We start from the raw sequence: 16,265 nt of genomic DNA on the forward strand, positions 1-16,265 counted from the left end.
GTATCAGACCTTGTGAAGATACAGATGGGTACTTGACATGGTTGCCTGTTGTCCACTCTTCTGTTTTCTTTGATGCTGGATCCCCTAGCCCACCTTCTACACATCCAAGGTCAACAATGGAGTATACCCCTCGGAGATGGCGTACACCCCACCTCCCTTTACATGGTCAACATTCTCCTTTACTTTAATAATATTCAAAGAATATCCCCACCATTGAAAAGTTGCTCACCAATTTTGCAACTGCATCGGACCTTGAAGTAAATTGGAGCAAGTCTTGCCTTTTCCCTCTTAAAGCTAACAAACCCAACCGGACACTCTTTGTGAGTGGCGATCATCCAAATTGCCAACAGTCTACGTACCAGTACCTAGGCATATGTATTTATCATGCATCTGAGGACCTTCTAGATGGTAACTTAGTTCACAATGTGACTGCCTTACGGATGCAAACATCATTCTGGCAAACTCTGCCAGTACTGGTTGGGGGAAGAGTGGCACTCACAATAATGGTTATTCTATCCTGACTGCTGTACTACTTTGCCAATCTTACCTTATTTGTACGCAGGCCTTATATGGTATAATTTGTTTTGCAGGGTGGCTCTCACTAAACTTTATCTCCCAGTAGAAGGTGGTGGAATCAGTGTAGCAAACTTCTAACATAATTATCTGTCCTTGCAGCTGCAATGGGTGGTATGCTGGTTTGCAGGTTGTTAGTTGGAGGATACTGCAACACTCCTTCACCAATGGGACCTGGAATGTTTGCTTTATGTTTTTCACCCTCTGTCTAAGGTACCACTGCCAAACGCGCTCCTGCTTTGGGTCGCAGGTTGATGCTTCACGAGGACCCTATTTCTTACCCGAACGATGCACCTTACGTCCCCGCACTTCTGTTACTTGGTATGCCGTGGGGATCCATAGTGACTTCCCTCAGGGAACTGGGCCTCTGGCATGTAGCAAGCCTACAGAGAGTAGGTGACTCATATTGAGATGATATCCTACTACCCATAGAAGAGCTCCTGTGCTGCATGCCTTTTTTAATCCGCTCACGGGGTCAGTACTGGGGTGGCATGCAACAAGAACTACCAGATTATACAACCTAATACCTACAAGTAATGGGAATGGGTCGCCACCTGGCTCGGTGGCTAGCCAGCTCCCTGCACACCTACACAGCTACCTCTCTAACCGCCTTGTGCCAACAGTGAGATACAGACTTGTAATGCAGTAGTAAAGACAGAGAATGGCAGGCGATCCTAGCGTACCCTACCCTGGTGCACCACAATGGCCGCTTTAATTTGTATATAACACAGAGCCTATTTAACTCCCAGTTAAATGTATCAATATTTTAACAGCACTGATGCCACCATGTCCCCATTGTCTTACCCCAGATGTGGATTTCTTACAAATGCTTTGTCCCTACCCATCATTGACTGGATATTGGCTGGGTGTCACTACACATCTGAGACAATGTACAGGACCCACCCTAGTATATACATGGGAAGTGTGTTTGCTGGGTCTTATATGCCGCACTAAGAAAAACAGGGCGGTGGCAAGTTTTATGGACCTGGCCCTCATCTTGGTGAAGCATTTGATTACACATAATGGAAAGCGGCTACACACCCTTTACCTCCACATCTTCTGCCTGGGCACTTTCCATGGTGGCATGGACACAGGTGTAGTGTGCAGCACTGCATAGGGAGGAAGCAGGAAGTCTCCATAAATATCCCATCTTTGATATTTGGGATACACTCCTAGAGAAGCTCCGTGAAGGTGTGCAAATTGCAGACCAACCTGCTTACTGGTTCCCATAGACTATCTACCCATCATATTGCGTCCATCTGTCAGAGGTAAGCTCTCTGCCTGTGAACAAGGTCTATTATTAAAATCCTGGTTGCACCCTTTTTGGTTGTTGTCACAGCGCCACTACCTCTGTCATATCGAGCGAGTGCAGAATCTTTTTTGTTAACTGCAGTTATAAGCAGTCCTGTTCTATAGCATTTTTGGCACTGCTTGACATAACTTGCACCCTACTGCATTCCTTTATGTACCCCTGACTTGACTTTGAGTTTTTGATTATTGTACTCTTGTATAATCCTACACTGCTATTCACGATATGGGATAGCAAAGTGTTATGCAACCCCACTACCCTCGATATACACTATGATTTGAAATCTGTACAATGTCTACGTTAATATAAAACTAGCAATAAAAATGATTAAATAAACTGAATAGGTGCCTGCCCGCTGTTCCCAACATGATTGGGTTACTATTGGGGTACTATGTTGTCCTTTTTATCTTTGCGTGCCCTGCAAACAGAAAGCATGTGACTGGCAAAAATGTGCCAGCAGGACAAACAAAATTGCAAAGTTTTATTTTCTATAGCTAACTTTCTTTTATTTTGGCAAGTCTTTTTTTCTCACTTTGCACTCATGTTTTGTTTTTGCTCGTAGCCGCTGTTCTCAAAAGATGACAACTATCTTGTTCTAAATAGTGCAAAGCGACGTTGTTTCTTTCTTAAGTGTAATTTCAGAAATTATGCACTAGCACATAATCGTGCAGCACACCCCATTCTATTCCACTCCAGTCCTATCCAATACGCCCCACTCCAATTCATACCAATCCACCCCACCTCACCCCACACCAATCCACCCCAATCCAATCCACCCCACTCAACCCAATCAACCCCACATCAATCTAATCCACCCCAGACAAATCCAGTCAGCCCCACTCCAATCTAGTCCACCTCACCTAAATCCAATTTACCCCACTCTAATCCAATTCACCCCACACAATCCAATTTGCCCTACTCCAATCCAGTCCGCCCTCCCCCAATCCACCCAACTTCAATCCATCCCAATCCAATCCAGCCCAACCCAATCTATCCCACTCTAATCTAATCCACCTCACCCCAATCAAATCCACCTCACTCCAGTCCATCCCACCCCAATCAAATATAATTCAACCCTCTCCAAACCACCCACTCCAATTCAACTCACCCCATTCAACCCAAATCACTGCATTCCAATCCAACTCACCCACTCCAACCCAATCTGTCCCAATCGAATCCACCCCATTCACAAATAACCACCCCACTCCAATCCAGTCCAATCCAATCCACTTTACTCCAATCCAATCCACCCCAATGCAATCCATCCCACTCCAGTCCACCCCACCCCAATCCAATCCACCCCAAAGCAATCCACCTCTCCTTACCCCAATCCAATCCACCTCACTTCACTCCTATCCACTCCACTGCACCCCAATCCAATCCACCCCAGTCCATCCCACTCCAATCCACCCCATCCAACCCAAACTGTTCCACTCCATTCCTATCCACTCCACTCCATTCCACTCCAATCCAATCCACCCCGCCATTCCACACCACTCCAGTTCTCTCATTCCAATCAACCCTACACCAATCCATTTGACCCCATCCAAACTCCAACTTCAATCCACCCCACTCCAATCCAATCCACCTCACTCTAATCCAATCCACCCCACTCTAATCCAACCCACCCCATCTATTTGACAGCGCTAGTACCAATCCACCTCCATCCAATCTAAACCACTGCACTCAACCCAAATAACCCTTCCCCAAACCAATCCATCCCTTCTCAATGCAAGTCACCCCACCCCAATCCAATCCACCCCATTCCAATCCACCCCTTCCTCATCCAGTCCAATCCACCTCACCACACTCCAATCACCCTACCCCACCCCAGTTCAATCTACCACACTTAAATCCAATCCACTCACTCTAAGTGCACCTGACCCTAATCTAATGCACCTCACCCCATTTCAATCTACTCCAGTCCAAGCCACCCATCCATTTCAGCTACTCCAACCCACCCCTTCAATCTACCCCACTTAAACCCAATCCACCCTATTCTACTCCTATCCACCCCACTACACCCAATCCACCCCACCCCAATCAATCCACCCAATCCAATCCAACCCAATTCACTTAAATCCAATCCAATCCACCTCACTCCAGTCGAATCCACCACAATCCACTCCACCCCACTTCAATCCAATCCACTCTAATCTAATTCGCCCCACTACACACCATTCCTATTCACCCCACTCAAATCCACCCCAATCCTATCTCTATAATGCAATCTATCTATTTCATTCCAGTGCACTCAGATCAATCCAATCTAATCCACCCTACACCAATCCACCCCACCCGAATCCGATGCACCTCATCCCACTTCAGTTCAACCCACTCCAATCCACCCCTCCCTGTCCACCCACTAAAATCTACCCACTCCACTCAATCCACCCCATTCTACCACAATCCAATCCACCTCACTCTACTCCAGTCTGCCCTGCTACCTAAACCCACTCCACCCTATTCCACCTCACTCTAACTCTACGCTACTCTGCTCTACGACACTGCACTCTATGACACTCTCTGCCACTGAACTACTGACCTCTAGGCCCCTCTACTCAACTCTACTGCACTCTACCTCATTACTCCACTCTATGACACTCTACTCCAAGAAATCCATCTACGACATTCTACTCCCCCACTCCACTCTATGACACCCCACACTGCTCACTTTTAGCCATGCTGAACAGCAGTCACACTGGTGTACAACATGGCAAAAACACATTGCCAAAGCCAATATCTCTTATATAGGTTTGACCTTTTGGCTTTGCACATACTTGTTTGTTAAGGTACCTTTCTTTTTCATACTCTAAAAGTTGGTGCAAATTGCTAATAGAAGGGTGACCATGTTAGTTGTATATAGTCTCACTTCTAAACCCCAGTTTTTGCAGATTTTATAACTATTTTTAGAAAATGTGGAATCTGTTGATACTTAAAAAGGAAATTGTCTGATAATGAGAACTCGGATTGAAAGACCCACATCAATAATACCTGAACAGGTACATTGCTTGATTGTGTTTTTACGCTTTCAATAAGGATTTTGCACAAACGTCTAAAAATCTCTGGAAGTCATGGATTTTGATAAATGGGTGTGTGCCTGTAAACCAGAGGGTTTTAAGTCCCTGCCTGCAAACATCAGGCCAAATATGTACCATGTTATTTCTACAGTTTCTGATAATAAGTAAAGCCATCTATTACTCATCTCAGACCAAAGTTGGAAACGGGGAGCTCAAGTAATCCTAATTTCATTGGAATTTATTTAAGATCGATGACTCCTCTTAGTTGTCTGTGTGGCCAGATAAAACTGTCAATAACTGACTACAAAGAAGTGCCCAAAATATTACAGGAAACGGAATTATTGCCGTTTCTACCAGGTTACATCGACCGGTAAGGGTAATTTTGTTTTATTTATTTCCAATATATTTTATGGCCAACAGTAGTGCTGCGTATTAATGTCTGAACATTGATATAAGGTCTCGAGATATTTTTACATCCTGGCCTGTATCATGATGAGCTGTGCTGGCACGGCACAGACCTGAGTTCGTGTTTTGTGCTCCTGCAGTGTGTAAAGTCAATTTGTTTAACCTAATCTTTCTCTGAGTTAGTATTTTATTTTCAGATACTACAGCTTGGAAACAGTTGGCAAGGTTTTCTTCTTCCTCTTTCTGAGTCGGGTTATCTGAAATCTGAAATCACTAACTCAGAGAAATATCGGGTACAAATAATCCATTTTACACCGTGGAGTCGCATACAAAAACATGGGATCAGCACTGCACTGCGCCAGAAAAACCCATCACGATAGGGCTTCCAAATATCTTGTCTCTTTCATGAAGAATTTCTTTTCTCGGTAGCCAGGGACCTGACCAAGTCTGGTATACACCTGCCCGATTATTGCTGTAAACTACCACGTTGTCAGCACAGGTGAGTATTTTGGTTTTGCCTATCGCATTTATTACAATACTCCCTTCCCATTAACCTCCATGGTAAATGAGTCTATATACAGACCTCATCTTGATAGAGACGGGGCATTTTAAGCACCAAAGAAAGCTGCCGGAAAAATAAAAGGTACACTCCTTAATTCATCAAAAATAACACATTTCTGATGTAACGGTGCATTTGCAAGTACAAACATTAACAATAGCAAGAACAAAACAAGCATTTTCAATGCAACGGGTCTGGCATTTGTTTGAGTTTGAGCTATTAGCGTTGTAAACTCCTAACCGGACTTTTCTTGTCACACAAATAAAAACAAAAAAACACAGCGTGATCGCACTATGTAAAATGCAGTGCGATCGTGCTGAAATTGAAAACGTAAAAACCGAGCGCGATCACTCTATGTAAACCCCAGCACGATCGCGCTGTGTGGAAAATAAACAGATAAAGTAGTCCGGAAACCATGCTGAAAACATTGAGCCTCGTATGTTTTCAGTAGTTTACCGGTGCTGTGTAGGTGGGCTAAACACCTGAAAAGGCATGACGTATGCATGCCTTTCACAAATGAAACCAAGCGGATTTTAAAACGTAAGCCAACAAACCAATGAAAGTGACTGACGTGACATGGGCATGGTTGAAAGCCCAAAGAGAGATTACTACAGGGGACAGAGCGCTTTGCACTCGCCCCTAAAAAGAGATAAGAAGCATGTATATTTGCTTTTTTATACCCTGAGGGCCTGTTCTAATGGGCTGAAGAACAGTATTCTGAAGTTATAATTGGCAAACAGACTAAACCTTAGGCCCTGATTAGGAGTGTGGTGCAACTTTGCGGTATTCACTGCACAAAATAAATATCGATCCCCTTGGATTCGCTATTTACCGGGTGCAGTAAGTATCTCTGAATTTTAGGGGCATATTTAAGAAAAGTGGAGATGCATACAGTGCAGCTCCACTTTTCTTGCGTCCCTTAGCGCCCTCCTAACACCACGATGTGTGCCCCATATTGAAAATATAACGCACCATGGTGGTAGTTAGGGGACTAGCATCTGAATTTTTTTTTTTTTGCTAGTCCGGCGCTCAGCAGGATTAGTGTAAAAGATTCTGATGCTAATCCTGCAAAGCACAGAGAGGCACATTGTAAGCAACAGAAGCATCCTTTTAATGCCAGCTCTGAGCAGGCTTTAAAGGTGGCAAAAAAATGGCGCAAGGACGTCTCTTACATTTCCTTGCGCCATTTGTTTGCCCCCCCAATAGGGGAATGCCTCCTTTGCATACATCATGCCTGGCGCAGGCATAATGTAGTGCAAAGGGTTACAAAGTGGCAAAATGCATGCATTGAGACACTTTGTAAATATGGCACCGCGTTTTTGGCCTTCTAACGCTACATTACCGTAAAAAAATTACGCTAATGTGGCGTTTGAATAGCGCTAGGAGCTCTTAAATATGTCCCTGAGTTCGCCTGGGGTAAACAAGGACAACAGGTGGAAAGAGGTGCAGATCCCACTGTTTTATGTATGCACGTTCTGTTTTTTTACTTACATTTTAGCCAGATAAATTCCAGGAGGTCTAAGCTGCAGAAATTTATCAGGGAAAATTGTGTGAATTCAGACATTCCCGAAAAACCTCCTCCTCCTGTTCATCCTTGTTAAATGCAGCCTTTTTGAAGCCTTTTAGCTTGTACGAAATCCAGGCTGTTCGTTGCAAACCCCCGGTTAATAAAAGAACAGAGAGGGGGATGTCCATTTGAACGGCCTGGGGTATTTCCATGAAGTCTTCTCCTCAGGCGCTACACCTTTATTTCAAAGAGTGGGCCTGCGGGCCAGGGACGTCTGACATGAAGGAATCCTTCCTCGAGGGTGGACGAAAGAGCGAAACAAGAGAAAGCTCCACAGCGCCCAACTCCTGCAGCAGCGCATTAATCACTGTCTCCCAGACAATTACCGAAGACAAGAGCTTGTACAAGGCCTTCACCGATGATAAAATATTCCTGCCTGATTACAAGGGTCCCTAATGAGAGACAGAAACCCAGAGCTGGCAAGCAAAGGTCAGAGGGAAGGAATCTGTCGGGGTTGCATCTTTTTCCTTGTGTGTCTGGCCAGAGGGTGGCACTGGAAATTTAACTTCTAGAGTGAATCAATCTTGCATGCAGTAAAGAGGTAAAGATTATCCCTGGAATATAGAGCAAGCATTTGCAATGCAATAGGTCTCGCATTTGCTTGAGTTAGTGCTATTGGCTTTGTAAGTTCATAACTGGACTTTTCTTGCCACATAAACTGGTCAGCCCTGCCTCATAATTTCTTATCCTGCATATAAATCCAGTGGCCCTGCACATAACTAAAGCACTTCCATTTACCTTCTTCCTCTATCTGCAGAAAATAATGAAAGTGTTGCCATTTAGCATCCTAATTTACATTTTTAAACCTATATTTAAGCAATAGATGCACACAATAATCAAACTATGTGAAAAAAGTAAATCACAATCAAAAAGCTACAATACAGACTTAGACACAGCAGTATTGTATAAAGAAGTCAGTGGTTTGTAATAAATACACACACACAAATGTGCACGTATAAAATATATACACTCAAACCATATTAATTTGGATACACACACAGGTAAATATGCGGTCACAGAAAGTCTACCTACAATGATGGTTCAAACAGATGTACAGCCACTCTTCCACTAAATGCATTAGTTGCTCATATAAAAATATACTTAATCCATTTACACAGAAGATACAGTAAGTGTTACAACTCCTACCGAATTACCCTCAGAAAATGGTACAAAGGGCTCCCATAGAAATGAGACAGAAAGCATTAGCTGACATGTGAAACAGTGAAGACAGTGGGGTAACACAAGGCGATGAGAGCAGAATTACTGAAAATAAACAAACAACTTAGCTTGCAGGCAAGCCTCTGCCCTTGCTATTGGGCTACAAAGACCTTTTTGGAGTCTCCAAAAAAACAAGTCATTGAGGAGAGATGAGAAGATGACTGTACTACCTCGAGCTGTGTAAACGTCAAAACAGAAATTGGAAAATAAGGCTGGGAAAGTATTTTCTTTTTATATTAACAGAATAATAAGTCTCGCAAGTGCTCTTGCCTCACAGTTCAACAAAGCTCTAATGAAGTTAACTTTAGCAGAGCAGCCTGAGAAAATTTATGGCCCCAATAAAGGAGATAGGCAATGCCCTCTGTGCGGATGTCGGGAGGAGCCATGGAGAGACTCCAGATGCCAGGCTCAGCAAGTTTCACATCATTGCTTCTAGGTTTTGCTGCCTGCTACGGAAAAGTGTGCTGGGCAGTGGTAATATAACATTACAAAATGAAGCCGAGGAGCTACCCTTTATTAAAGATTTAATGGTGGAGAAAATGTTTAAGGAGCCAGAAGAGGACAGCACTGGAATAAAGCCAAAACAAAAGTCAGAGACATAGGAGGAATGGAAAGCTGCAATAAAATGCAGGCAGCTACCAGCGTAAAACACCCACAGTGAAAAAGCAGCAACAAAGAAATGCCAAAGTAGTCCATCACTGCAACAGATAAAGAAACCAAAGTGGAATAATACAGTAGTTGGTCACTGCTCTGAAACAGAAAAAAGGAGGGAGAAAAAGGCAGAACTGACCACTAGCAAGCAAGAATTTTTAAAAGACATTGCAACCAGCAAATGAAATCACTTTAAGTCATAAGAAGTATTCTAAAAGTATACACAAGGTCAAACGCTTACGCTCAACCTAAAAATGAGAGATTAGCTGGACTCAGCAGGAAAAAAGAATATAAATTATGATGGATGTTGGAAGAGAAAATGGTCTGGTGGCTACATTTTGAATTTAGGCCGGCAAGACCTAGGATCGCACTGGTTAAGTTTGCATAGCCGCTGGTTAATTATGCACTTACAGATGAGTTAATTAATGTCATTTGCACGAAGTAGAAATGGGCGAGCCACTTAAGTCTCCAGCCCAGCTCGAGTCAGATGCCTGGCTCTGGCTCAGCTTGAAGTCCTCTTAGACCGGCGGCAAGTGTGTGATTACGGGAATTTTCATTCTCACAGTTCCTCATTCCCCATATCTGCCAGTATCAAGAGAACTTAGAAACAGACTACAAGCATTCATGAAGGGCTTTGTGATGGAGATAACATTTGCAGCCATTTACATAAATCAGAACCCATATATTAAAAAAGTATTACTAGCACCAATGATTTAACGATCCATGATTCAGTTGCCTTCCGCTTGCTCGAGACCAGCATTGCATAAATGTTCATAAAGTAATTTCTTAATACGAAAACACAACACAGTAACAGACAGGATCCCCTACCAATCCACTCAAACCCCTCCCATTCCTCCGACATTGGACATTAACTTTCTATACTCCAGAATGCCATAGAAGAAGGTTGTACAACCTACGCCCAAGAGGGCCAGATTCATCACAGAGTTTCAGGATATCCATAAAAAAGTACATTAACATTTTTTGGCACAGATTTGAATCTTTTGGACCAATGCTGGGCACCCCTCTTATTTTGAGTGTAAGCATTTTGAAATGGAAAATAGGCATTGCGAGGTTTTAAATATGAAATAAGGACTTATTTATTTTTTGAACACACAGCGTCTATCTAAAGCCCCTCAAGACATCATGGTGTGTTTATAACCCATTTCATGCAGCCTCACCCTACAAGGATCCTGCCATTTTGGAATGGATCTAGAACAGTGTTTCCAGCATTCTGTAGGGCAGTGTTTCCAACATTTCTTTGTATTTAACAGAGAGGAAGCACTGTAAACAAATGCTGGGTGAATTGTGGAATATTTTGGGAATTAGATTAAGACTTACAAACAACCATGAACTAATAACCTAAATTAGAAGAAGGCTTCACAATGCTAGCCCAACAAAACACAGCTGGTCTTGTGAAGAGGAAAATCGTGCTAGTGGATGTATTTGGAAGAGAACAGAGGCTTGGGCCTCTCTCCATTGAGACAAATAACTGAAAGTGATTCTTTAGTCTCTGGTTAGCTGTCCTTCTGTACACTCAGGGACATAAATTATAAGAGAGGTACTCCTCTGTGATTGAACCAGCTGGAAGTAGACTACACTGGACTTTGCTTGGGTCCTTGCTAGATTGAGTGGTTGAGCGTGTCTCACACTTCCATCTGTGGCCTGGTGTCCTCCAAGCTTTTCCCAACAGTCTGTGAGCTGTATGACTGACCATGAGGAAGATGTCCTGCATCGGGAAGAAGTTAGGACTAAATAATTTTTCAGCCTCCATAGGGCCAGACAAAGTGCAAAGCTTCCTAAAAAAAGGCACCAATTTGATACTCAAGATTTAATGGCTTGTCCACCTAAAATCTTTTTGGCAGGAAAATAAAGAAGATTTCATCTAACCTTGGCTTCTTCTTGGCATGAGCTGCACTTGCCTGGCTCAAGGTTTTGGGCCTTCACAGAAAAAGACTAAGGACCTCATTTAGAGTTTGGTGGGAACTGAAAATCCTCTGTTATCTGAAGAAAACATTAAACACAGCATTTAAGAGGTTCTGACAGGTTTTTGTGAAAACCTCCCCGAAATCACTGGAGGGCTGCTCTGAGGGCAGCAAAGTCCATACATGGCAGGCTTAATAATTTGTTTTTGATGGTGTACATGTGGAGTAATTTCCTTAGGAGTTGTGCCAGCATTTTGTGGATTAATTCCCAGGGAGCTCAGCCTTTAGGTCTTCACCAGAGTTTCAGGGAAAGACTACAACAAAGGTTCAGTAGGCACTAAACTAGAAAAAAGGGAGCAAAGCACCACACTATTTCAGTAACAGAGTGTTGGGATAAAGGATGTACTATCAGAAGGTTCGGTACTTTGACTGCTTCCATCCGTATCCCCAAAAAAGAAGATTTCCACTATTGGGCAGTGAAAGAGGTCCATTCGACTACTTTGAGGCAATATGTGTCTGATGGACCCAGGTGAAGGAACAGCTGGCTTCCCCAGAACAGTAGTAGGAGGGTCAGATCTGTAGGGCATGAAATGTACACAGAGGGGAGAATGACTTCTGCGTGGCTACGGTCACTCGAAACAAAAGGGAGGTGTTTGTCCAGAGAACCGTAGCTGTGTACAACACCTGCCTTAGGAATCATCCTAGGCAGTCAGCTGACACAGGTGGAGAGAGTGAAGTCACTGATATTACCCTGGCTCAGGTCTCTAAATGTACCGACTCAGAAGTTGTGGTTCGGAGACCCAAGGAGAGAAAGACGCAGCAGGTGAATGAAGGCCACAGTCAGAGGGGTTGACTGCTCCGACAGTAGAGGATCCCAAAACTGACACAGGTGAGTTCACATCTGTCCTGCAGGTGAGAGAAAAAAGCAACAGGAGACCTGGACTAGCAGACCCTAGCAAGGTACAAAGCATTCCTCCATCATTGTGGACATTGCGCCTCTATTCATAGCCCTGGACTACTAAGCAAGTGCCTATTCTTGGTATACAGACCCTCAGCTGGCAATCCATTGCCCGTGTGTATTCCTTTGATATGATCAGGGCCACCGGAATTATGCAGTAGTGTGAGTATTTTTTCATAGTTGTAGATTTGCAGCATTTGCACATAATCCATCATCTGCTGCCTAAGCAGCAGATTTTAACAAAAAAGAATTTGTTTCTAGCACAAACAGTTCAAAAGTTACTAAAAGTGCAACAACTGTTTCCAGGTGCTAAAAAAAAAAGCCCTTTGCAAAGCTGGACTGGTCACATTTCTGTTGCTTATTGCTATATTTGGGTGTTAAACTGGTACTAATGAGATGCAACCAATGCCCAGAGAATGTTACCAAGGCCCAGATTTAAGAAGCTCAAGCGTCACATTGGCATAATTATTTTGATGCTAATGTGGCGTTAGGCTTAAAAAATCTCGGCACCATATTAACAAAGTGGTGCAATGCATGCACTGCACCACTTTGCAACCCTTTGTGCCACATTATGCATGCACCATGCGTAATGTATGCAAAAGGAATGTACCCCTGTTTCCAATGCACCATTTTTAGAGGAATTTTTTTAACGCCTGCTCTAAGCAGGCGTTAAAAGGAGGCACACCATTTATTAAAATGGGCCTCTATGTATTTTGCAAGACTAGTGACAACATTTTTGGCACTAGTACTCCAAAGTACATCAATTGCGTCAAAAGTGTCGATGCTATTGCCTCCACCCTGCACCATGGTGTGCCGTATATTAAATACAGAGCACGCATGGTGGCGGTAGAGGGGTGCTAAGTGGCACTAGAAAAGTGGCACAGCATTGGATGCAGCACCACTTTTCTTAAATATCCCCCAAGTTTACAAATGACAAAGCAATGAAGTAATACTATTACAAAATATGTCAAAATATGCCACAAAATTTGCCTTTTCTTGCTGCATAATTTACTTAACCCTGCCTCATAATTTGACACTCTCCTGACGCATAATTCCAGTGGCCCTGGATGTGATGGAGGTGAGGGTGGAAGGAAGGTACCTGTAGCTTGAGGCTGTCACCCCACCCTCACCCATTCTGTGTGAACTAGAAGGTATGAGAGCCCTCAAAGAAGTCACTTGCAGCAGCAGCCGGCACAAATCTCAAGGGGAGGGGCAGGAGGGATGGGATGGAGATGAAGGGGGGGAATACCAAAAGAAAATAAACTTACATTACCACCGTCTCCATCTCCTGCAGCCTGGCTCCTCTTCCCTCCATGTGGTGTCCCAGCATTTGCTGGGACACTAGCACAGGCTTCCCAGCAATCTTGGCACTGTTTTCATGCTAAACATAGCACAAAAGCAGCGTCAGGAATGGTCTGAGAGGCAGTCACTGCCCCTCAGACACAGTCCTGGGGTCTGCGTAGTTTCTCCAGCCCGGTGTTAAACAAAGCCTGCTGGAGAAACATAAGTGCGCATGCATGTTTAGCTGGCCTGAGACGGCCGGCCAAACACACATGAGCAGTTAGGTGCACTGTCCCCTACTCCCACCTCCCACTTCCCGTTGCCCTGCTCTGCCCCTCCCTGTATTGCTGGCTGAGCCAGCAGATAAAAAAATTAAACAACAGTGCAACTATCGTTTTATTTTTCATCTCCTGGCTCTTGGCCAGGGGGGGACACTCCTTCACCATAGAGATGGAGCCGCCCCTGGTCACTTGGCTGGTTACCTGGGCACATGAGGGATTGCTCTGGACATAGAAGATCAGGTGTTGCTTAGGACTGTTACAGGAATCTTTCTGGGACTCTTGTGAGGGATTATTCTTGATGGAGAAGGATGCATTCCTATGGCCTGTAGCTGATACTAGCCTAAGAAATGTGGCACTGAGACATGTGCTTCCCCCTTATCTGAGTGAGGTACGCAAGTTTAAATGTGTTCTAGATAGTCCTCAGGAATCATGCTTGATATTTAACATAGTTTAAAAGTTTGTAAAAATCATAACGTCACTGACCATTCTCCACCAAGAAATAGCAAAACACAAGTGTGATTTATTTCCAGTGGTTATACTAGTTACCTATCTCAAGTAGTAGTAATGCATTGTGCATTGTATTGTACTGTCATAGGGCCACATGCAGGAAGGTCCGAGATTGCGACTCGGAAATTGCGAGTCTGTCCGACTCGCAATTTCTGAGTCGCAATCTCGGATGCAGAACGGTGTCTCAGACACCATCTGCGACTCGCTATGGGGTCGCAAACACCCACCTCATCAATATTCATGAGGTGGGTCGCATTTTGCGACCCCATAGCGAGCCCCTGCACTCACAGGGATGGTGCCTGCTGAAGTCAGCAGACCTCCATGTCTGTGACTGCTTTTTAAATAAAGCAGTTTTTTTTTTCATTTTGCAGCCCGTTTTCCTTAAAGGAAAACGAGTTGCAATATGAAACAAATACCGAAACCATTTGTTTTTGTTTTTTTCAGAGTAGGCAGTGCTCCATAGGACCACTGCCTGCTCTGAAAAAATATTTTTGTCGACATTCACAAAGGGGAAGGGGTCCCATGGGGACCCCTTCCCTTTTGCGAATGAGTTACCACCAGTGTGACACTGGTGGTAACTGTGAGTTGCTTTGCGACCGCATTCGCGGTCGCAAAGCAATTCGGAATTGCAATGCGAGTCGCAAATAGGAAGGGAACACCCCTTCCTATTTGCGAGTCGCATTCCCAAATTACGAGTCGGTACCGACTCGTAATTTTAGGGATGAGCATCGCGTTAGGCTGTTTGCATGGCGCAAACTGCGATTTTCGCAGTTTGCACCATGCAAGCGGCTACCTACATCTGGCCCATAGTTCTTACAACAGCTTGCTGAACAGAAGGTGCAGTGCTTGGTTTAAAATAAATAAGTTAAATTAAAATAAGATCTGAGGGGTGACTCGGAAGCTTGACAGCCTTGTACATAATATTTTTCATAGTAAACCTCAGTCTTCCTTGAATATCAATAAGAAGGTGGGGTACATGCAAATGTGTAGTATACACATTTCCTTTTTGTTAGAAATGGGGTCTCTAGTTGGCAGTGGTTTGCATCCTGTCCAAGTAGGGAACCTCACTCTCCTCAGGTTAAGGGAGCCCCCCAGCTAAGATAATCCCCACTTACCCCCTGGGTAGCTTGGCATGAGCAGTCAGGCTTATCTCAGACGCAATGTGTAAAGTATTTGTACACACACAGACACACAGTAATACAGTGAAAGCACCACAAAAGTACACCACACCTGTTTAGAAAAATAGCCAATATTTATCTGAATAAAACAAGACCAAAACAATAACAATTTAAAGATACACAAGCCAAGATACACATTTTTAATGGTTAAATCGCAATAAAGCAGTTAGAAACAAAATAGCTCCAACTGGGGTTAGCACAATGTTGTTGACTGTTCGACGCTACTCGCAAGGGAGTGCGGGCCAGTAACAGAGTAGCACAGACCCCCAGGCCCAGTACCTTTGACAGCGATGAGGAAACAAGGAGGTGAGGCATCACTAGACCTGGTGCGGCATTGGTCGCTTACTGCTACTGAGAGGTGAGGCGTTGGTTCCTTACTGAGAGGCAGGGGAGGTGAGGTGTCGGTTCCTTATGGTTGCAGGGAAGGTGATGCGGTGTCGGTGGTGAGGTGCTGGTTCCTTACGATCCGGCAGGGTCACTAAATCCAGCAGATCAGGGCGTGAGGCATTGACTTTGCAGTGTCGCGATCACACCACGGGGCCACATGTGCTGCAGTGGCATCGGGTGTCCCGGACATCGGGGACACAGCATTCAGGACTCATGCCTTGGCAGGACTTCAGAGGCACTGCAGCGGTATTGAGCCTACAGCATCGGTTGCGGTCATTACACTCAACGGTGACCAATGCTCCTTGTGCAGGCAGCGGTGCAGACTCAGACAGCTGCGCCAGTTCCGAAGTCGTTCTAGAGTTGATGCACTTGGCTTTTTCTTGGTGACACCAGAACTCACTCCCAAAGGCCCACAGACTGGATTTGGCATCGATTGGCTAGTCATGAGT

The sequence above is a fragment of the Pleurodeles waltl genome, chromosome 2_2 (genome assembly GCF_031143425.1).
Source record: "Pleurodeles waltl isolate 20211129_DDA chromosome 2_2, aPleWal1.hap1.20221129, whole genome shotgun sequence".
NCBI lineage: Eukaryota > Metazoa > Chordata > Amphibia > Caudata > Salamandridae > Pleurodeles > Pleurodeles waltl.